Below are 23,083 nucleotides of genomic sequence, written 5' to 3' on the forward strand. Positions count from 1 at the left end.
AGAACAAACATGTGCTACTTCCGGTTCAAGGTCCGGGGAACTGGCAAAGCCTTTTGGAATCATAGGTGTGGCTGAGGCCAGTTTCAGCTTCACGGCCAAGATGGTCTTGTTTTCCCTGATTTTCACCCCTTTGTGGAATCCTTGTTCTGGATTCGCCCACCAGCTTCCCAGGAACGGGAGCCCGTCCACTTTGGATTTCAGCCTAGAGCCAGGGGCCCTTTCTGTGGCTGAGTCAGGCTTAGGTTTTCAGAAGAACGCATGTTAAATAAATACTCCAAAGGGAAGAATGTATCCACTGTCGATGAACAAACAACACATCTCCAAAGTGCAGAGAGCTGCTCCTGCATGCGGGGGGCGGGGGGGGGGGGACAAAAGCCTCTGCTGAGCCCCCAGCCCCCCGAGCTGGGTTCCCTCCCTCCTGCCTCTCTGGCCCTCGCTGTGTGGCCTCTGGGCCTCCCGTCCCCTTGACCCTAAGGACAGTCTGCACTCCCCCCGGGATTAAAGTGAGAGCCTGTCAGGTAGCCACAGGGACGGATTCATACCCTGCCTTTTCCTAGAAAAGACAGAAGCAGCCCCACGTGTGTTTGTGTGCTGAAGAGCTCATGGGCGAGAATGTTCCTGAGATTCTTTCCTGCTTCAGTCTGAGGGGGTGGGAGGGGGAGGGGGGTGGAGCTGGCCCCCGAGAACCAGCAGATGTTTAAATCACCCTGGGGGATGTTTTTCTCTTCCACAGGATCCGTCTATCAGGAGGCGAGTAGGACAAATGAATTCTTGATGTATACAAAAACACCACTTTCCGCGTCTAATCGTGGTTGCCTTTAAGATCCGAGGACACGAGACAGGAAAAAGTAGGCAGGGACGTCAGAAGTAACAGAAAGCAATGCGTGTACTCAGGAAGAACTGATTTTGCTAATTCTAATGAAATGAGATTGACCTAGGATAAACAACTTAGAAATCTTGAGTAATTTAAGTTTTCCAGGGATCTGGTACTTTTGAGTCTCCTGTAAAAATTTCTATATAATTAGGTTTGATTTAGTACCTTATTTTTCTGATGGATGTGCTTGGAAGACGTCTGTTCCCATGTGTTGTCATTTTCAGCTTTTCTGACCTACCTTTCTTGTTTTGCCTTCACAAGAAGAATATTTGTTAACACCACTGCCCCTTTTGCACGTTAGGTCTGTCTGAAAACAGCGGCTGTTTTATGACATGGTAAGTGGAAGCGGGGAAAGAGCCGTGAGCACGACCCTCCCTGCCCTGTGGACATTTTTAGCCACTGTCATGAAGCCAGCCGAATTTAAAAATAGACCTCGCTTTCACTAATTGACGTTGCCTGAGACTTTCCCTCAATTCAGTGCCTCTTAAGCATTGGATTTCTTCTTCAGTTCAGCCCTGGCAGCACATGTTGGTTTGTGTTCGCTCTGCCAGCTCTCAGGCGAGTATAAATGCTCATTTCCGTGCCTTTCAGAATCCAGGGGATGATGCACATGGGTAGCCTCGTGGTGCGACTTGTTGCGACGCCTTAAAATGCCTGAGATGGCCCTGAGTGGGCTGCAGAATCGGACCAGGGTTTGGCGTTTCTGTGGGACACAGCCACCTGTTTCTGAGGAGCCTTCTCCCCCTGAAAGGTTCGTTCCTGGGGTCTAGCCCAGCTTTAGAGCTGCCGAAACGTGTGTGCCCCTTGGTCTTTTGCTTCCCAAGTGTGCGACACCTGCCCGCAGGCCACCTCCCTCGCTTGACTGGAGGGCGCCTTTGGCTTGGGCTCGTGTCGCCATGCGGAGCGCAAGAGCCGCTGCCTGGGTGGAGCGCCGTCTGAAGAAAGGGCCGGATGCTGCCGGGCAGGCCGCAGCAAGTGCACCCAGCACACGGGCACACCTTGCCGCGGCTGTGCTTCACCTCTCGCCGTGAAGCCAATGGCAGATAAAGCCGGTCACGTGACGTTTTCGTTTCCCAGTTGATGTGAAAGTTAGGTTCGCACCGCAGTCTAATCTGAGGCGTGCACAGTATGTCTGGAAACAACAGTGTACGTGCCTTAACTTTCACATTTTTCGGTGCCGACACCCTCGAGCCATCGTGTCGCCCTCAGCGAGCCGTCGTCTTGCTGGCGGAGGGTCTTGCCTCCACGGACGGCGGCTGACCACGCAGGGCGGTGGCTGCGGAAGGTCGGGCCGCTGCGGCCAGGTCTTAAGATGCGACAACGAGGACGTTTGCTGCACAGCTGACTTGGTACAGGAACAGTTTCTCTGGAGCACGCGGTGCTGTTTGATGGTGTTGGACCCGCAGTGGAACGTCTTTTCAGAGTTGACGTCAGGGAGCCCCTGTCGTGGCTCAGCAGAAACGAATCTGACGAGCACCCATGAGGATGCAGGTTCAATCCCGGGCCTTGCTCAGCGGGTTAAGGACCCGGCGTTGCTGTCAGCTGTGGTGTAGGTCGCAGATGCAGCTCAGATCCCGAGTTGCTGTGGCTCTGGTGTAGGCCGGCAGCTGCAGGTCGGATTCGACCCCTAGCCTGGGGACCTCCATATTGCCGTGGGTGCGGCCCTAAAAAAGACAAAAAAAAAATTGACGTCCATTCTCTCGAACCTCAAACCTGCTTTCTCAACAAATTTGACGTTGTATTGTGACTCCGTCGTCGTCGTGGTCGTGTCAGCGGTGTTCCCAGCCTCTGCACCAGGAGTAGATTCCATCTCAGGAAACCGTGGGCTCTGCTCGCTCCCAAGAGCGCCTCAGCCACTGAAGGTTTTGTCGTGAGCTCGCAGCGCCTCAGTCCCATCTTCAGGCTCCACTTCTAGTTCTAGCTCTCCCGCTGTGTTCACATCTGCAGTGACCTCCGCCCCCAAAATCTGAGCCCCTCAAAGGCATCAAGAGGGCTGCAATCAACGTCTTTCAAATTCCTCTGTTTTTTCTTTTAGGGCCGCACCCGCAGCACATGGAGGTCCCCAGGCTACGGGTTGAATCAGAGCTGTAGCTGCCAGCCTACACCACAGTCACAGCAACGCCAGATCCGAGCCGTGTCTGACCTGCACCGTAGCTCACGGCAACACCGGATTCTTAACCCACTGAGCGAAGCCAGGTATCAAACCTACATCCTCATGGATTCTAGTCAGTTTCGTTTCTGCTGAGCCATGCCGGGAACTCCCAAACTCCTCTTAATTTTAATATTCTGACCTTTTCCCCAGAGTCACAAATGTTCTTAATGGCATCTGGAAAGGTGAATTCTTTCCAGAAGGTTTTCAGTGTACTTTGCCCAGATTCATCAGAGGATCACTATGGCAGCTATAACCTTAGGAAATTTGTTTCTTTTTTTTTTGTCTTTTTGCCTTTTCTAGGGCCGCTCCCACAGCACATGGAGGTTCCCAAGCGAGGGGTCTGATCAGAGCTGTAGCCGCCAGCCTGCACCACAGCCACAGCAACACCAGATCTGAGCCATGTCTGTGACCTACCCCACAGCTCATGGCAACGCCAGATCCTTAACCCACTGAGTGAGGCCAGGGATCAAACCCGCAACCTCTTGGTTCCTGGTCGGATTCGATCACCACTGAGCCATGACAGGAACTCCGAAATGTGTTTCGTAAATAGTAAGACTTCAAAGTCAGAGTGACTCCTCGACCCACAGGCTGCAGCGTGGCTGCTGTGTTAGCAGACGCGTAAAGAAGTCTAACACCAGTGTGCGTCTCCGTCAGAGCTCTTGGGGGACCAGGCGAACAGTGATAATTTGAAAAGAATCTTTTTTCTGACTGTCAGGTCTCAACAGTGGGGTTAAAGTATTCAGTGGGGGAGTTCTCATTGTGGTGCAGCAGAAATGAATCTAGCCAGTATCCATGAGGTTGCGGAGTTTCATCCGTGGCCTCACTTAGTGGGTCAGGGATCTGGTGTTGCCCTGAGCCGTGGCGTAGGTCACAGATGGGGCTCAGACCCTGAGTTGCTCTGGCTGTGCTGTAGGCCGGCAGCTGTAGCTCTGATTCTACCCCTAGCCTGGCAACCTCCATATGCCACAGGTGCAAAAAAGCAAAAAAAAAAAAACAAAAACAAAAAACACAGTAAACCGTGTTGTCAGCAGACGTGCCGTCATCCAGGCTTTGTCCCACGTCCAGAGCACAGGCCGAGTGGCTTTAGCGTCCTCCTGAAGGACACTGGGACACGTGAAATCGCCACCAAGCCCTGGCTTCACCCGAAAGTCACCAGCCGCATGAGCCCCCAGCAGAGCCGGCCTGACCTCTGAAGCTTTGACGCCCGGCGCGGACGTCCCCCTCCAGCCCTCGGAGTCCTAGCTGGCATCTCCTGACACCAGGAGGCTGTCTGGTGGCCCCTGGACATCTGTCCGCGCGGCCACCTTCCTGGGTGATCCGAGCTGCAGCTTCTCCCTCGGCTCGTGCCCCTCGCCGCGCGCACTTCGGAGCTGTGGAGGCGGCCTCTGTGCTTCGGCCTCGTGACCCGGCCTCTGCGGGTGGGTGTCTGCTCATGTCCTCCTGCAGCTCCCTCGCCTCCGGCAGCCTCTGCAGAATCGGAGAGAGTGCGGGCCCTGCTCCGGTCGAGGCTTCGGCTTCGGGGCGCGTGGCTGGTCTCATCTTCTGTCCGGAGCAGCGGAGCCTTCTCCACGGCAGCAGGGAGGCTCTCTGGCGCTCTCCTCCCTCGGATGCTCCCTGGATCCGTGCTTCCACTCCCTTCGAGAAGGCCGCCTTCCTCTCACGACTCAGATGCCCATTTGGCACGACGGACTTCTGTCTCCGCTTCTTCACTAAGCTCGGTCTCGTCTGGTTTTTGATGGAAAGTGAGAGACACGCGACTCTCCCTTCCCTGGGAGCCCGGCGAGGCCACTGCAGGCTTGTGGATTGGCCTCATTTCCACATGGCGTCTCAGGGAAGAGGGAGGACGGGGGGCTCGTGGCCGGTCATGGGGGCGGTCAGAGCGCACCGGCCACAAGGTCACGGTCTCACATGTGCACAGCTTGTGGTGTCCAAAGCAGTTAACCACACCACCCTCAAAGCCCCGGTCACACCGCACCGTAATAAGTGACAGTAATGGAAAAGTATGACATGTGAGATTGACCAAAATGTGACCCAAAGTGAGCAGATGCTTTTGGGGAAATGGTGCCAATAGACGGCTCAGCAGAGTTGCCATAAAGCTGCAGTTTTTTAAAAATGCAGTATCGGCAAAGTGCAACACCGTGAGCTCCGCCCCTGCTGGGGAGGGTCTCCGGGCCAGGCTGCCAGCCCCGCGCAGCACCTGGCAGTCAGGGAGCCTGCCCCACGCAGGACACTCCCCGGAGATCCCCAAGGGCCCCGGCTGCAGGATGAGTGTGGAGTGCGTCGAGTGGACCCCGTTTCTCCACGGCACCCGGCTCAGTACCACAGAGGTGCTCTTTCCTCAGTGGGGTGCTCTCAACAATTAATCTTCCTGTCGCCTGGGCAGTGCCTCCTTCCCGTGGTGTGGATCCCAGCTGCCACTCCAGTTCCGAGGCTGCGGGCAGGCGCCTCTCGCATCTGAAAAGTGAAGGTGGTGGCGCTTTGGCGACACCGTGCGTGCCGGCTCTCAGCACTGTGCGTCTGGGCTCCACTGAGCAGAGGTCTTACCTGCTGAGGTGTTCACAGTTCTAGAACATACTGCGGCCAGACTGACCCCCAGGGTCAAGCACTGCACGCCTTTGCCGAGAGAGATCTAAGTGCTTGTTCCCAGGGACCATTCAGTGGACGCTTGTTGAAAGAGGAAGTGAGCGGATAAAAGCGTTTCTTCTCGGAAACACCAGCAGCTTGTATTTCCTTCCCCCCTTGTTTACACCTGCCCCCCGCCCCCAGGGCGTCAGGGTGTCAGGCTCTGCAGGTTGCAGGTACGGAGGGACTGCCTGACCCATGACAGGACTGGGCCGGGCGTGCAGCCCCTCCCTGCACAGAAGCTGCCTTCCTCCTCCTCCCCGCCCCGCGTCCTCACTCCTGTGCCCCCCCCCAGCTTTAACGTGCTCTCCTCCTTGTGACAACCCCAGTGTGTGTTCGTGGTGGAAAGTCAGAAGGAAGCCAGGAGTCCCTCCTGGTCACCATCCTGCTGAAGACGAGGTGGAAAGCTGTCCCATCTGTCAGGATCTCCGAGGCCTCCCGTCCTGGATGCTGAGATGCAAAGAAGCGGGAAGCAGGCGTACATTTGAGGAGCTCACACCGTAAATTAGGAGGTAAAAGGCACAATCACCAGTAAAATATCAGAAAATGTGTGGAGATCTCTGGGCTCAGGGCCTGAGAATTCAAATGCATCGAGATTCTGGGCCCAAAAGTCGATTTTTAGCAGGTGGATTCAGGCCACACTTAAAAAAAGCCCTGATCTCTGATCAAAATTCGTGCTTTATAATGAATAATTGAAGATCCTCAGAAGGATGCGACTTACCCAGTGACCGCGTTCAGCCGGGGGCGGAGCACTGAGCCTGCTAATTCCGCAGGTCGCCAGCCCTGCGCCTCCAGAGGGTTCAGCCTTGCGGGATTCAGGTCTCCGGGGTGAACCTGCCTCGGCAGCAAGCGCTTTCATTTTTTTTCTCTTTTAGAAGGTGTTCAGCGCAGGATGCGCAAAGGTGCTGTAAACAGTTGAGCAACAGGGAGCAGGCAGCTGAGGCCAGACCTGCAGCTTCTGAGCCGTCTCACAGCCCTGGACCGAGGACAGCAGGGCGAGGGCCTAGGAAGACCTATCTGTTTATTGTCTTAACTTTTGACAGTTGGGTCTCGAATCTCTTCATTCTTCCCACTTCCCTGAGGTGGCTCTGTAGCCAGAGCTCTCCAGGCAGCTGCCGCCCGTGCCCCCAGGGCCCTGTCCTAGTCCCTGTGTGGGGGTGCAGGACGAGCCCCCAGAGACCTGCTGTTGATGGATTCAAACAAAGGTACAAACGGAAAACATGGAGTCAGCTAAAAGCTCTGCATCTGCTCAGTGCCCTTCTAGGCATCTCTCCCCTAAATGGTAGAATTCTTCATTTTTGTTTTGTTTTGTTTTGTTTTTTGGTTTGATTGCTTGTTTGTTTTTGGTCTTTTTGTCTTTTTAGGGCTGCACCCGCAGCATATGGAGGTTGCCAGGCTAGGGGTCTAACTGGAGCTGCAGCTTCCGGCCTACACCACAGCCACAGCAACACCAGATCCGCAGCCAGAGCAACACCAGATCCGAGCCACATCTGTGACCTACACCACGGCTCACAGCCAGGCCAGATCTTTAACCCACTGAGCAAGGCCAGGCATTGAACCCAAAACCTCATGGTTCCCAGTCAGATTCGTTTCTGCTGCACCATGACAGGAACGCCCTTTTTTTTTTAATCTTCGTTTTTGAATTCCAAAGTCTTCAATTTAAATTCTTTGAAAGATGTAGTTCACATTTTCTGATTATTGAACCACTTTATTTCCGGAACCACTAAGTTTGCCCTTTGGGAGTTCCCGTCGTGGCGCAGTGGTTAACGAATCCGACTAGGAACCATGAGGTGGCGGGTTCGGTCCCTGCCCTTGCTCAGTGGGTTAACGATCCGGCGTTGCCGTGAGCTGTGGTGTAGGTTGCAGACGCGGCTCGGATCCCGCGTTGCTGTGGCTCTGGCGTAGGCCGGTGGCTACGGCTCTGATTGCACCCCTAGCCTGGGGACCTCCATATGCCGTGGAAGCGGCCCAAGAAATAGCAAAAAAAGCCAAAAAAAAAAAAAGTTTGCCCTTTGTATTCACATCCTACATTCTCTGTGTTCCCATCTCAGACATATTGGGCAAGAGTCTCTTTTTTAAGTGTTAAATCTGTACAGGGAAGTGTTCGAATCACAATTATGAACCTCGGTGGATTTTCACAAAGTGGGCAGAGTGGGCAGGCTCAGGCTCATAACCACCACTGAGCCCGGGAGCCCCCTCATCCCTGAGCCTGTGTTGGGTCTGCCTGGTTTTGGAGCTTTCTAGAAATGGACGTATACAGCATGCATTTGAATCGGGTGTGAGATCCATTCGTGTTTCGTGTAGCAATTTTTTATGTGTTTTCATTGCTGTGGGTTACTGCATTTTATCGACGTACCCCAGTTTCTCCATCGCGCTGTTGATGGATATTTGGGGTTTTTCCCGGACGTGGGCCAGCACAGATACTGCTCCGTTAACATTCTCGTGTGTGCTTTTGGGGGGCACAGATGTACACACATCCTTCAGGATCAGGCGTAGAAGGGAGCTTGCTGGAGTGTGTATGTTCAGCTTTTTAGGGGGTGTCGCCAGGGGAAGCAGTGGGTTGCTGACCACCTGCTGAACATCTGCCTCCAGGTGTGGGAGCGCCAGTGTCTCCTCCTCTTCAGTGAGACCATGTCGTCAGTCTGTTTAATGTTAGACCCTTGGAGGCGTGCAGTGCTGTCTTGTGGATTATTGGTCTAAATATGGAAACTAAAATGGTAAGACTTCCAGAAAATAACAGGAGGATACTCACGTCCGTGGGCTTGACAAAGATTTTTAAACGGGACATGCAACTATGTGAGCAGTCGTCCTACATTAAAATCAAAAACTTTTGTGCACTTGATGAAAAAAAAAAATGCGACTGTGGAAAGGAAGGCCGCAGAGCGAGAGGAGATTTATAATACAGTCAGCCAACAAAAGACTTCTGTCTGCTCTATCTATCCAAATATATTAAAAATTAGAGGATGGCGGAATTTGTTTCCTGGCTCCGCGGAAACGAATCTGAGTAGTATCCATAAGGACACAGGTTCGATCCCTGGCCTTGCTCAGTGGGTAAAGGATCTGGCATTGCTGTGAGCTGGGATGTGGGTCTCAGACGAGGCTTGGATCCGGTGTTGCTGTGACTGTGGTGTAGACCGGCGGCTGCAGCGCTGATCCATCCCCTAGGCTGGGAACTTCCATGTGCTATGGAGCGGCCCTAAAAGCCAAAAAAGAAAAAGAGAGAGAGAGAATGGAGGTTCCCGCGTGGAGCAGTGGGTTAAGGATCCAGCATTGCTACAGCAACAGGGCAGGTTCCCTCCTTGGCCCAGGAACTTCCACGTGCCGCAGGTGCGGCCAAAAAAAAAGAAAACTTATAGGCCAGCTTTTAAAAAAAGAACCCGATGGATCAGGGACTCCCCCAAGGAAGCTGTCCAAAAGACCGTAAGCATCTGACAGTGCGCTCAACTGATGTCGTCAAGGAGAAGCGAGCTGAAGCAGTTCCCGTCGTGACGCAGCAGAAACAAACCCGCCTAGGAACCATGAGGTTGCAGGTTCGATCCCTGGCCTCACTCAGTGGGTTAAAGATCGGGCGTTACTGTGAGCTGTGGTGCAGGTCACAGATGCGTCTTGGATCCTGCATTGCTGTGGCTGTGGTGTAGGCTGGCAGCTGTAGCTCCGATTTGACCCCTAGCCTGGGACCCTCCATATGCGCCCCCCCCCAAAAAAAAAAAAGAGAAGCAAATTGAAGACATGAGTCAGTTTTCTCACGGAAGGAAACGCGAAGGAGCAGAATCCCGTCCCTGCACAGTCCACTTGGGTCTCCCAGAACACCCTCTGGTGCTGCGGCACTCAGGTGCGCTGAGGAAGCAGCCGTCCCCATGGCTCCATCAGTACCGGGCGGGGTGTTCCTGAGACCCGGCTCTAACACCTACCCTTGGCAGGCAGGGAGCAGCAGTGCCTGCTTTGAAGAGCTCAGGTGTGGCTTTCTCCTCGGCCACTCAGGATGTGTCAAAAACTGCTGTGGGGGTGTTCTCTTGTGGAGCAGCGGGTTAAGGATCTGATGTTGTCACTGTAGCGGCTCAGGTCCCTGCTCTGGCATGGGTTTGATCCCTGGCCCAGGGATTTCCAGATGCCACAGGCACAGCCAAAAACAACAAAAACAAAAACCCAAAAAACCCTGCTATCGGTGTCACCTGCCTCTGCCACCCTGGCCTCCCCCCCCCCCAAGTCCAGCCCTGAGGCTCAGAACTAGTCCTGACATTGTTCTGTTAATCACCTGTAATGCCTGGAATTTACTCATCCCGCCACCTGCGGATCTCAAAGCCATTTGCAGATCCTGCTGGTAAAACGGCTGTCGGCTGTCGCATGGTCAGCTAAGCTCTCTGTGAAATTACTTCTGAGCAAAGAGGCAGTTCTCAAAACTCAGGGGGACATGGGGCGCCTTGACAGGCAGGCTCTGCACCGACTGGAGCCCCAGGAGGAAGGCACGGTTCATCCAGTCATTACTGGATTATCCAGGAGGGACGGCATTCTCTGTAATTACGGGAGCGTGGCTCCCGGGCTGGGCTGGTGCACCTGCAGATGCAGACACGCTCCAACCTGCCCCTCACATCTGGGCAGAGGGAGACAGAGGCAGGACTGGACCTGGGCTGGTGGGGCATGCCGGCACCAGAGAAGAGGGGGGTGCGTTTTGGCTGGGGGACTGGGGGAGCAGGTGGAGAGAAGCCTGGGACCCCAAGGAAATGAAGGGTTTTCCACTTTCAGCCAAGGGTGCCTGGGCGTTCTTCCCAAGAGTGTCTCCCTGCCAGCCCACTTTTGAGACCAGCCCCACTCAGGCATGGCCTCAGACACCCTATGGACCCCACCCCTTGCTTGGTCCTGCAGGAAGATCAGGGATGGGCCTTGGAGCTGCCGCCACACCCCGGCCCCCCCGCAAACGCTAACCCCGCTGACTCCCGGTCCTTCCTTTACCCAGCCCTCTGGACACTATGGGGAGCAGAAGGCACACAGCAGAGTGACCTGCAGGCCTCGCCCCCAGCCCTTGAGTGTAATGAAGTCCCGAAGCAGGTGCACTGACACACAGCAGGAGCTTGAGTTCCTAGGTAAGGCCATCCCTCCGGTTGGAACGCCCATGGGAGGTTTTGGGGGGAGGATAGAAGCTGGGGTGCAGAGAAGCATTCCAGGTGGGCCTCTCACCTGAGCAGCCAGGGAGGAGTCAGAAGCAGGACGTGGTGACCGGGAGCCACTCACCCCCAGGAGTCTGGGCAGATGGACAGCTATCCCTGGCCACACCCTCTCCATTGCTCGGCTGTCACCTGCGGCTCAACTCCCCCATCCCTGTAAGTCCAGGACTGGGTGGTGCTCAGAGCCTGGCAGTGGCCGCGGGAACTGTCAGCTGGGGTGTCAGGCCTGGGGGCCCAGGTGACAGCTGACGTGCTCATCATTTCCATTCATGTATCTGAAGTCTCACATATCTGAACATCCAGCCCAGGCAGCGCGCCCCGCGTCCAGCGTGGAGGAGGCGCAGGTGCTGGGTCACAGGCGCTGCAGGCACACTGAGGGGGAGAAGCCTGCTGGTGAACCGAGGGAGGGAGCAGGCTCCATGCACACAGGCCTCCCTCTGTGCCCCGGAGCAGGGGCTCCCTGGGACCAGAGAACATGCGACGGGAGAGCTCGCAGCCCCTGCTTCCCACCCGCCAGGAACCTCCTGTGAAAGGTCTGTCTGTGAGGGCTCCAGCTCACTGAGCCCCCTGGGGGGCACCTGTCAAACCCCCAGCAGCAGATGCTGGAGGGAAAAGACCTGGAAACGTGTGTCTCTGACCAGCTCGTCTCGCAGAGCCCGGCTGGCCATCTCGCCGTCCTGGCTTGATCTGGGCTGGAGACTGAGGGTCACTGGCTAAGCCTGGAGCTGAGTAAATCTTGTCATTTATCGTCCCTGCTCCACAGGGAGCTGCCAGCCAGGACTCGACCTCCCAGCACCCCAGGTGGTCCAGATGTGGCTCTGGTTTGCTGGGTCCTCAGGAAGGAGGGCCGAGCGCTGTCTCTGTCCCTCCCACACCGTCTCGGCCCATCTCCCCGCACCTCGGGGTCGGCCTTCACCCCCCACCTCCCCCTTCCCCACCTGCGCAGGGCTGGAAGAACCGTGTTTTCTTGGTGGCATACTTGCCTTCCACCAGCCAGAAACTTCTATGGCCCCAGGACACGCAAAGCCTCCCCCCACCCCCGCCCCGTCAACTCCAGAAGAGGAGGTGAGGCCAAGGCCCTTCCCTGGGGCCTGCCCACCCCACTGGAGCACCGGCCAACCAGGAGCTGGCTGGCAGGTGCAGCCGGTCCCAGGTTAGCCAGCTGGGGGCTCAGCCAGGCCTCTGGTGACGCTCAAGGCTTGGCCCCTCTGTCAGCCACAGGGACTTCGACTCCCAGCCACTGAACAGGTGAAGGTCAAAGCCGAGCAGGCCTCACCTGGCCCATGGAGAACAATGACGGGAGCAGCGGGGCCGGGCCAGTGCCAGGAATGTTTTTGATGTGTGTGGTGACCATAAAATTCCAGAAACCAGAACAAGTCTGGGAAAACCGCCACCGTGGCCATGTCCCCTGGCTTCCAGCAGCGCCGTGGCGCTCCCTGCCCCCGCAGGGGCCCTGGCTCCAGCTGTGCCTCGTGCTCCCGTCATTTACAGCAGCTCAGGATAACGAGTGACGCACTGTCTGAGGTCCTTGGCGTGGCGGTACATGTGCAGAGGCCAGGCTCAGCCGCAGACCGTATTCTGTTCGCCCCGAGGAGGCACAGCCCCACACGTGCCCCCCTCGGAGGCACTGGCGTCCCACACCCCCCAAGCCACTCTCAGCCCGAAGAGCCTCTAGGGTTGTCCCACAGCAGTGGCAGAGCGTGCCTTCCAGGCCTGTCCTGGCTGAGTCGGGCCTTGAACGGAGGCTCTGGTGGGAGCAGGAGCCTTGCACTCAGCCTCCTCTCCAGCCTGATCTTCCTCTCGCACCCAGGAGGGCTATGTTCTTGACACGGGAGCCTGACACAGGCTGGGACCCTGACACAGGCTGGGACCCTGCACCTGACTCCCCTTCCTCTGCCTCCCAGGCCCTGGGCTTTCATTCTAGGAACATTCTCTGCTGGGGCGGGCGCGGAGCCTTTGAGCGATGCTCTCATTTGAGCTGCAGGAGGCTCTGGGGAAGCCTGGGCTGTGCTGGGAGCAGAGACCCTCCTCCCCTCCCGGACCGCTGTGAAGGATGCTTTCGGGTGGGCTGCCCGGACCGAGGCCATGTCCTTGCCGGGGGTGAGCCAGGTCTCTGCCAGCCTCCTGGAAACGGCCGGTCTCTCTCTCACCGCCCAGGCCCTCCCTCAGCCGCGTGCTAGGACCTGTCCGCTCTCCACCCAGAGATCACGGGATCCCGTGCGTTCCCGTCTGGCGGCTGCGTGAGTCTGAGGCACCCAGGCCAGGGTGAGGCCCGCCTTCTCGCCCTGGGGCTGCCTGCCCGGCGTCTCCCCGGGCTCTGTTGGAGCCTGACAGCTTCTCCCAGCCCCATGGCCGGGGCGCCCCCCGACCCAGGTGCAGGGACGGCGGGGACTGCGTTCTGCTCTTCCTCCCTGAGGTGCCCCTGCTCACCAGAGGAGCTGTGCCAAATGACACTGGAACCTGGACGCCCTCCCTTCCCGGCCTGCAAGTGGTCAGGTCAGCCACGCCTGTGACGTCCGACACACCCACACTCGGAGAACACACTGGGTCCTCGGCCAGCTCACCCCAGTTCCTCAGGCCAGACCTTCCCCCTCCGGCTGTGTGTGAACCCCTTGCTCGCAATCCCCCCGGGCCCCCCGAGGGTCCCACATCCGCCGTCCCGGGAGAGCCTTCCAGACGTGGGGCCGTCGTCCCTCTCCCACGCCCACCCGGGCCACGGCTTTGAGTCCCTCCGCCCTGGGGCTTTCTGTCCTCTGTGTGGGCTCCGACTGGCCCGTCCCTCTCTCCCCAAGGCCAGAAACGGGGGTTGCGAGCCAGGGATTAATGGCACAGCCTAAGCTGCCGAAAGCCACGGGCTCCATTGGAAGGCCTGAGCTTAAAGGTAATTTTCCTTCTCTGTAAAGGCCACGCATTTAGCCCAAATGGGCAGAGTCAGGAGACAGTCAGCCAGCAGGGGACAGGGAGCAGCCACAGCCCAGATGGCCACCGGAGAAGTGGGAGCAACTGTCCCCAGCCTGAGACCTGAGACGGCCCCTGACCTCTTCTCCTAGAGGTAAGAGCTGGGCGCCGGGAGCCTCGCAGGGAAAGCAGCCACCCTCTCCCTCCCCCGCCGCTGTGCCCCAGGACCCCCAGAAGGCTTGGGGTCCCCCTGCCCCCTGTGCTCACCATGGAGCTCCTGTCACGTGCCCAGCAGTGTGCCAAGCACTTCCCTGTCCTCATCTCCTGAACTTTAAAAGCTGTATCTGGAGTTCCCGTCGTGGCGCAGCAGAAACGAATCCGACTAGGAACCATGAGGTTGCGGGTTCGATCCCTGGCCTCGCTCAGTGGGTTAAGGATCTGGTGTTGCTGTGGCTCTGGTGCAGGCCGGCAGCTACAGTTCTGATTCGACCCCTAGCCTGGGAACCTCCATGTGCTGCAGGTGAGGCCCTAAAAAGACAAAAAACAAAACAAAACCTATCTTTATGTTCTCATAGCAGAATACACGCCTGGGTTTTCTCATGTAAAGATGGCAGAAATTTAATTAGAGGACGAGAAGGCGGTGCTGCGGCTCCCCCTGCCCACCCCCACCCCACCCCCCCCCCCCCCGGGCAAGAGAGTCGTTCCCCTCTCGGTTGAACACGGTGTTGAAATTCAGTGAGACTGGGAATGCACGTCTACTTTCTTCCCGCGGTTGGCTGGCAGCCTAGCAGGAGGAGGATGCTTGTCTGGCACAAATGGTTTTCTCGTGGAGGAGCGCTCATTGCCAGGGAGAGAACTTCCCAGCGTCCAGGTTTTGTCTTGAGGCTGCAAAGACGCGTGGCCGAAAAGAGTAATCGAATAAGCAGCAGATGGAAGGGGGTGTGCTCCGGGGGTCCCCCAGGGTCGCCAAAGCACTTTGACCTTCCCGACGGGCTCGCGTGTGCCGGGCAGGGGGCGGGGCTGTGGCCCCCGCAGCCGGAGTGGGAGCCCCTGCCTCTCCAGGGACTAGCCGGGCCCTGCGCTGGGCTGTGACTTGGCGCCTACAGACGTGAACAGTCATTTCCAGGCTCTCGAACAGGAGAGAGAATCAGCACTGCTGAGAGGCCGTGTACAGAAGGGATAAGAATGCAGCTCTGGACCTGCTGGCCGAGGCCAAGGGCCAGGTCCACCACTCACTCGCTGGTAACACGGGGCAGCGTTCCTAACGCCTCTGCCTCAGTGTCCCCTGAAACGGGGACCGGGACACCTGCCTTTTGTCCCTGACGTCGTCTGTCAGTTCAGGACGGGTACGTGTGGCAGGCAGCAAGCACCCAGTCAGCTCGTGTGACCGTTGCTGTCGTGTGAAGAGCTTCTGCTCGCAGAGGCTGGTCGTGAAAAAGCGGCTGTGTTTTTGCCCCGCATCCGCGCATCAACGCAGGTCCCGTTATCCCATCTCTCGGGTGTGGGGACTGAAGGGGGGACAGGTGACTTTCTCAAGGCCACGCTTTCCTCCTTTCTGTAATTCAGAGGGGTTTTATCTTTTCCTGTGAAATACTTCTCGTAGAGAAGAGCACGGAGACGCCCTTAACGTGGACTCCCGTCCTCCACACACATGAGCATTTTGCTGTATTGGCTGCCTTTTTTAACAGATTAGGATGTTGAGCTAAGACCCCCTCTGTCCTCCTCTCCTTTGCCGGCTTTTTCCTGCCCTCCCAGCATCACCCACTCGCCTGGAGAGCCCTGCAGGGTTGTCAGGTGCCGTGATGCACGGCTTTGTCTTTTCAAAATGTCCCCACGGAGCTCACGCCGTGCAGCGTTGCTTTCTTCCGCTCAGCGTGCTTTTGAGCATGTCCCACGTGGATGCCCGCAGACCTGGTTTGTCCGCTTGGGCCGCTGTGCCGTCTTCCACCGCACAAACAGGCCGTGCTGAGGTGCCAGAGATTGTCTATTCATTCTTCGGACCAAGTTCCCTGCTTTGCGCCCACTGCTGCCCTCCCCCTCCGGGTGCTCTCCCGTGCGGCCTTCCCGGGACACAGACCCTTCCGTGGGGTGGTTGGCTGGCAAGGGCTGAGCTTCCCCAGATGGTGCCAAGGTGCCCTCCAGTCACCCCCTTCCACTCGCTGAGCAGGGAAGGCAGCTCTCAGCCCTGTGGCCAGGACCAGTTTGCAGTCTGGTGAGCGTGGAGCAGCCCCTCCTTGTGGTGGTGAATTCATTAAATGCTGAGTGGTAAGCCGGAGCTCTCCAGGTCACTAGTGGCAGAGCAACGACCAGGAGCCCACGTGGGACCCAGGGGACAGAGCATCCCTGTGGTCACATCCTGCAGCACCTGCCATCAGGTAGCACAGCCTGAGCTCTGCGTCGCAGTCTCCACCCCTCGCTGGGCAGAAAGCCGGGGTGTCAGCGTCCTTGCCTCTCTAGACCCCTGCTGTCCCATGTGGCTCCTGAGAACGTGGAACATGGCTGGTCCACATTGGGACGCTCTCTGAGTGAAAAAGACACGCTGGCTTTGGAAGACGTAGCACGAAAAGAAAGTTGTGAACTATCTTGTTAATAATTTTTGACCAGGAGTTCCCGTCGTGGTGCAACAGAAACGACTCCGACTGGGAACCATGAGGTTGTGGGTTCGATCCCTGGCCTTGCTCATTGGGTTAAGGATCTGGCATAGCCGCGAGCCGTGGTGTAGGCTGCAGATGCAGCTCGGATCCTGCATTGCTGTGGCTGTGGTGTAGGCCGGCAGCAACAGCTCTGATTAGACCCCTAGCCTGGGAACCTCCATATGCCGCGGGTATAGCCCTAAAAAGAGAAAAAGAAAAAAAGAAAAAAGAAATTCAGTTGGTATTTTTTAATTTTTTTTTTTTTTTTTTTTTTTTGCTTTTTAGGGCCGCCCCCACAGCACATGGAGGTTCCCAGGCTAAGGGTGGTATCAGAGCTACAGCTGCCAGCCTGTGCCACAGCCACAGCAACGCAGGATCTGAGCCACCCCACAGCCTCATGGTTCCTAGTTGGATTCATTTCTGCTATGCCACGATGAGAACTCTGGGTTGTTTGGGTTTTTTTTTTTTTTTTTTTAACATTTTTAACCAAAGTCACTAGGAAATCATAAATGGCACCTGTGGCTCCACTTAGTTTCTACTGGACAGAAATAGCCCTAGACTTTGCCAGTCTGGCACCTTGTGGCGGGTACCCAGGGAAAGTTTGATGAATGAATAAGTGACCTGACGCTTTGAGAACAGAACGAGGGTGTACCAGCATCCCCCTGGCCCATCCCTGGTGTCCTCGGGCTGTGCTGTCCCCTTGCTCGACAGCCCTGATACCCTTCCCTTTGTCCCTTCTTCTCCTGCTCCAGGGTCGTGAGGCAGAGGCCACCAGGGCTGGCCGCCTGCAGAGGCAAGGCCGGCTGCTGCCAGGGAGCCTGCCCTGGGCAGGGCCTCCTGGAAGGCCCCACACTGACCTGGAAACAGTGTCCTGCAGAGAAGCCCAGGCTGCGCTGGGGTCGGCCCCCTCCCAGCCGCTGCGTGTGGCACCCCCACCCTGCTGACACTGTCCCCACAGGTTCCTCCAAAGCTCCTGGAGGCCAGGAGCACACTGAGGGCTGTGAGCCGGCCCTCCCGCTGCCCAAGGCCTCCCGGAAGAACACCAGAGCCGCGCTCGCCCGCTGGGCACGGCGCCCGGGCCCTGCACGCCACGGCACCCGCTTTGATGCCTTGGGAAAGGTTAACTTTGAAGCTGCCAGTCTGGGCGGCCTGGCCAGGCAGGGCTTGAAGGAAGAGCTCTATGGCTCTAGGCCGCTGCCATCTGCGGCGTGACCCCCGAGCAGATGGGAGCCTGGTCTGAGCTCCAGGGAGCCCCTCTTCCCAGAGGTGTGTGGAAATCTTAGCTGTGCGGCATCTTTGGGAAGAAGTACGGTTGACGTAAGCTAAGGTTTCCGCAACTGAATCTGCTCCCCCGCCAGGCACAACACTGAAACTTATTTTAATGGTTTTAGGTGGGAAATATTCAATAATGGCTTTTAGCCTTTTCTCTGTGACAAACGGTGACCGTTCATCGTGAGACTGTCAAGCTCGAGGCTTGTTTATCCCTCCACCACCGTCCCCAACGCCACACTCCCTGGGTCTGCATTGTCCTTCCTGCCACCAGGCCTTTGTCGAGCTCTGGCCCCATCAGGGCACCTGCCTCCCATGTCCTCCATGACTCACTGTCCCGCGGCCCAGCTAGGTCCCCTTAGAAATGCTTCTTCTAAGCTGAGCTGGAAAGCCTGGTTGATTCAAGTGTTTATGATAAGGACAGAGCTTTGGACTTGGTCTTACCTCTGATCCCTGGCGGACTTCGGCCCAGGGCTTTGGGGTGTGAACAGGTGAGGTTCCCCATACATGCCCTCAAATAAAGGGGGTGACTGTCCTTATAAGAACATATTGGTACATGAACAAGAATGTCTATCAAAAGCCACAGATTTGGAGTTCCCATCATGGCTCAGCAGAAACAAACCCGACTAGGAACCATGAGGTTGCGGGTTCGATCCCTGGCCTTGCTCAGTGGGTTAAGGATCCTGCACAGCCATGAGCTGTGGTAGGTCGCAGACATGGCTCGGATCTGGCGTGGCTGTGGCTGTGGTGGAGGCTGGCAGCTGTAGCTCCGATTAGACCCCTAGCCTGGGAACCTCTTTGTTAAAAAGCAAAAAAAAAAAAAAAAAAAAAAAGCTACAGATTCCCTACAGATCAGAAAGTACCAATATTTTATCTTCACAGTAGCTCTAAGGTCTACTATTTCCCTGAATTTGGCAAGATCAAAATTAATCCGACAGAGCAACTCACCCGTGGGCTGTAGGAGGCCCAAGACTGGGAGGTGTCCTTGAGTCCTTCTGTCGCCACCACCTCCCATGGGTCCCAGATCCGTGCCCGCTCCTCCCCCACCTCTCAGGGAACTGCTGCCCCCCAACCCCCCACCATATCTCTCCACTGCCATGACCTCAACCCCGGCCCGGGCTGGGGTTCCCCACCTGCCGGGGGAGGTCCCATCGCATAGCACAGAAGGCGACGAGACAGCCCACCCACACCCACCATCAGACGCCTCCGGTTGTGGAGCATTTTTAAAATAGTTCTTACGGTTTGGCATCCGAAAGGATTTGGCGGCGTGTCCCCTTCCTAGAGTTCACAAGTACAGTCTCGCACACTCAGGAATGCTTGTGAAGCCAAACCTCACTGTGTCTTCAAAGCCCTGGCACGTTTACAAAGACCAAGTTTGATGCCAGTTTCAAAAGGGCTAAAGGGAAGGGCCGAAAGGGCCCCGGGGCCCCTGCCCCCGCCCTGGCACACGGGCAGCCCGCCTGGATGCTGGGGAACCCTCCATGCCCGGGACTCAGGGCCCTGTCCTCGCCTCCCTTTGCAGTGACAGGATGGAACGTTGGGACCTGCTTCTGCGACTTGCTTGCTTTCCCTTGGAGACCGTCCCACAGCAGGGCGCCAAGAGCTTTGTCGTGCTTTCTTGTGGCTGCAGTCTTGTCTTCGTTTATAGTTTGTCCCCACAGCCCTGAAGCAGTGTCGTCGGTCAGGGAGCGCCCAGGGCCTGGAGCCCCTGACAGTGACTCTCCCGCCCCCCCCCACCCCTTTTCCCCATCTGCGGGTCCCCTGGTCATTTCAGGGCTGGGTGCCTGGGGCTCGTGCTGCGCCCGGAGGGGTTAATATGGCAGCTGGTGTAACCGCTGTATCCCAGGCTTCATGGGGTGTAACTTACAGACTGGAGCGTGCACCTGCTTTTATGGGCATAATTCAGTGATTTTTGGTAAATGTGCAGATCCCTCTGCCCCCAGTGGCAGTCTCTGCCCCTCCTCCCTGCCCTGGGCACCCCCAGTCTGCTCTGTGTCTCCATCCACGTGCCCGTCTGGACGCTTCGTTTGAGTGGAATCTGTGCTGTGTGGCCTCCATGTCTGGCATTGCGCACTGGGCACAGTGGCTTTGAGGCTCGTCTTTGGCGCTTCGGGGACCCGGCTTCCTTCTGTCTTACGGCATCCCCGTCTGCATGGACCATGTTTTATTCCTCCGTGCCGCGGTCGATGGCCCTCTGTGCCGTTCTCGTGCGTAGCGCTGCTGTGAACACCGTTTGTGCACGTCTTTGCATCGGACGCGGGGTTTCGCTTCTCTTGGCTGGAGACCTAGAGGTGGCGTCGATGGGGTGTGTTTGCTAAATAAATGGTGACCTTTCTAACAGTTGGCTGAGCTGGATTCCAAGGTGGCTGTATCACTTTCCATTCAAGCGGTAATTTAAGAGTCTCTCCACATCCTCACCAACGTTTATTATCCTTTTATTTTATTTTTTTGTTTGTTTTTTTTAAGGTGGCACCCAGGGCATATGGAGGTTCCCAGGCCTGGGGTCAAATCAGAGCTGCAGCTGCCAGCCTGCACCACAGCCACAGCCACATGAGATCCAAGCCACCTCTGCGACCCACACCGCAGCTCACGGCAACGCCGGATCCTTAACCCACTGAGCAGCGCCAGGGATCAAACCCTCATCCTCGTGGGTACCCGTCGGGTTCGTTAACTCCCCGTTCGCCTTCGCGTTATGAGTTCCGAGAGTCCGGTGTGTGCTCTTCCCTCATCAGGTGTACGATTTGCGAGCATGTTCTGTTTGCGGCTCAGCTTTCCGTTTCCTTAAGGACGTCTTTGAGGTTTTTGATTTTGGTGAGGCGGCAGCGGGTTCTGTGACCCCATCTATTGGTGGATACCGCCTTGGTGTCCAGCATAGGGCGGAAACGAGGCTCTGTCCCCCACTAGCCCAAAACCCAGAGCAAGTGCCAGCCCTTCTCTGGGCATCAGGCACCCTGTCTGCGAAAGAGGCTTGGTGCCAGAACCCGCCTCAGAAGACCAGGCAGAGTGATCCTTACAACGCCCGACGCCTGGTTACTGCACAAGCAACTCGGCTATGATTCGGGCTCTCAGCAAAGTGACACTCGCTCTCACTTTGCATCTCTACGGCAGCCCTTGGAGCTGGGGCTCTTCGCCCCCATTTCAGGGTGAAAAACAGACTCAGAGAAGCTGAGCGACTTGCTGGAGGCCTCATAGCCTGTGAGTGGCTCATAGAGGCCTCACCCCTGTGGGGGTCCCAGACCTGCTGACCAACAGCTGCTCCTGGAGGCAAAGGGAGGCTTCTCCCCCCACCACAAGCTCAGGATGCTGTCCCCAACTGCCCAGGGTCATTAAACGAGCTGGAGCCAGGCACCTGCCGGCAGGGATGGCTGGTATGCAGAGCCCAGGGACGCATGGCTGCCGCCCCACGCCAAGCCCGCAGCTCCAGAGACAAGCCGCTGGGACATGGCAGGACAGGGTGCGGCCGGAGGGACATGGGAGAGCCCAGCGTCAGGGAGCAGGCAGCCTCTTCCGGGGTGGGGTTCAGCCCCTGGGCCCCTCCTGACAGGCTCACCAACTGCAAGGTGAGTCTGAGGCTCTCCAGCGACCCTCTAGGACAGCAGGCCTCCAGCCTGGGGTGTCCCCACCTGTGTCACCCTCCTGCCCGCCCTGCATCTGGGACCTGTGTTCCTTTTCTTTTCTTTTTTCTCTTTTTAGAGCCACACTGATGGCATATGGAGGTTCCCAGGCTAGGGGGGAAATTGGAGCTGCAGCTGCCAGCCTACACCATAGCCACAGCAATGCCAGATCCTTAGCCTACTGAGTGGGGCCAGGGATCCAGTCCTCACCCTCGTGGATACTAGTCAGGTTCATTACCACTGTGCCATGACGGGAACTCCCTGTGTTTCTTTTCTGGCTTGGGGAATTTTCAAACACACGTGAAAAGGGCCTGGCCCACCCAGCCCCATGCGCCCATCACCAGGCTCCAGCAACGACCGCTTCAGGCCCCTTCTCATCTAGTCCCCCATCCACTGAGCAAAATCCAGCATTTTCTTCCTGCGACCCACGCTTCCAAAATCCCACAGTGCAAGTGTGGGCATCCAACAGTTTCCCCAGAAAAACAGGAACCACCTGCCATCCACGCAGCATTGGTGGGTCATGGTGAGAGAGGCCAGCCCTGCCCCTTCCCAGCCACACGTCCTCGGACCAAACCATTTGACCTCTCTGAGCCCCAGTGTCCTCGTCTTTAAGACGGGATACCAGTGCCTACTGCCTGGCAAGAGGGCAGTGGAGGTGAACCAAGACTGCAGGCTGTCCGTGGTGCCCAGGTAAGCAGCAGAACAATCCCAGCAGGCGGGGAGGGCCAGCCCCAACCTCAGGTGGGAAGGTGGGGAGAGAATGGGATGGAGAGGTTACAGGCAGATCTTCAAGTTTCATAACAAGTTATTGAGGCGAAAAAGAACTCAAGCAAATCGAGCAAGTTATCGGTGTACGTTTTCTTACGCTCCCAGCTCTTTTGGACATTCAGACTAGTTCATAAGTTTAACTGCAACCAATTACAGCTGCAGTTGGATCATATTTCTCCTTGACACTTAGAAGGAGCCTGGCTCAGCTACCCCTTGCTGTGTAACAAACATCCCCAAACTTAAAACAGCCGTGGCTTAAAACAATCCCCCTTGTATATTTTCTCCCAAGTCTGTATTTCATGGTGGTTCAGGCAGGTCGTTTGGGGGTAGCTCCTGACATCACCCGGGGCTGCTGTCAGCGTGGGGACTTGCCTGGGCTGGATGTCGGGCCGGGCTCACCCACAGGGCATGTGGAGGGTGCTGGGTGTTGCCTGGGAGCTCAGCTGGAGCTCTGCTGAGTGGTGAGCGGCTTGAGCATCTCTCAGTGTGATGATGGGGTCCTGAGAGGGAGCCTTGCCGAGAGCACGTGTTCCCAGACAGAGAAACCAGGACTCCTGAGGCCTCGTTGCACCTCTCTGTTCCGACGGTCATGCCGTCTCGAGGCCATGACTCCAGGAGGAGGGACGAGGAAGCCTCACCTCTCAGCGGGGAAGGGATGAAGACCCTGAGGTCGGGGTCAGCCGCCACCTCGCTCAGTGAAGGATTGTTGATTGTGAAGCTGAATTTCACAGACGTGCCTCAAATAGGGAATCAGCTGCTGGCGAGGCCTGGGGGGTCATGAATTGGAAAGATCTGCCCCCTCCCCAAGCCCTGGACTGCTTGTGGAGCCCCTCTGGGCCCCAAACCCCCCAGTGCTGCGTGTGACTGGATAGTCTCTGGGGTGTGCGGCGGTCATGCAGTGGTGACGGGGGTCTGCTGGGGGCCAGTCTGCAGGGCACCTGCTCTCCCCACTGCCATGGCCGTGGGCTCCCAGGCACTGCACTTCATAGGCATCCTGAGCTGGGAGATGGTCTTTGGTCAGCCGTGGCCCTGCTGAGCCCTGGGTCTGCCCTAGTGTCCTTTTAGGCTCAGAAAGCGTCTGGGGCAACCAC

General features: G+C 57.1%; 1 long non-coding RNA gene across 1 annotated transcript; it reads left to right on the forward strand.

Annotated features, from left to right (window-relative positions):
• Nucleotides 1–4,005: 4,005 nt before the first annotated feature.
• Nucleotides 4,006–8,612, forward strand: LOC125134057 (uncharacterized). The gene is made up of 2 exons (XR_007136550.1): nucleotides 4,006–6,853; nucleotides 8,241–8,612. It is a non-coding gene; the product is annotated as an uncharacterized LOC125134057 (long non-coding RNA).
• Nucleotides 8,613–23,083: the final 14,471 nt, after the last annotated feature.

This window comes from Phacochoerus africanus, chromosome 8 (assembly GCF_016906955.1).
Source record: "Phacochoerus africanus isolate WHEZ1 chromosome 8, ROS_Pafr_v1, whole genome shotgun sequence".
Taxonomy (NCBI): domain Eukaryota; kingdom Metazoa; phylum Chordata; class Mammalia; order Artiodactyla; family Suidae; genus Phacochoerus; species Phacochoerus africanus.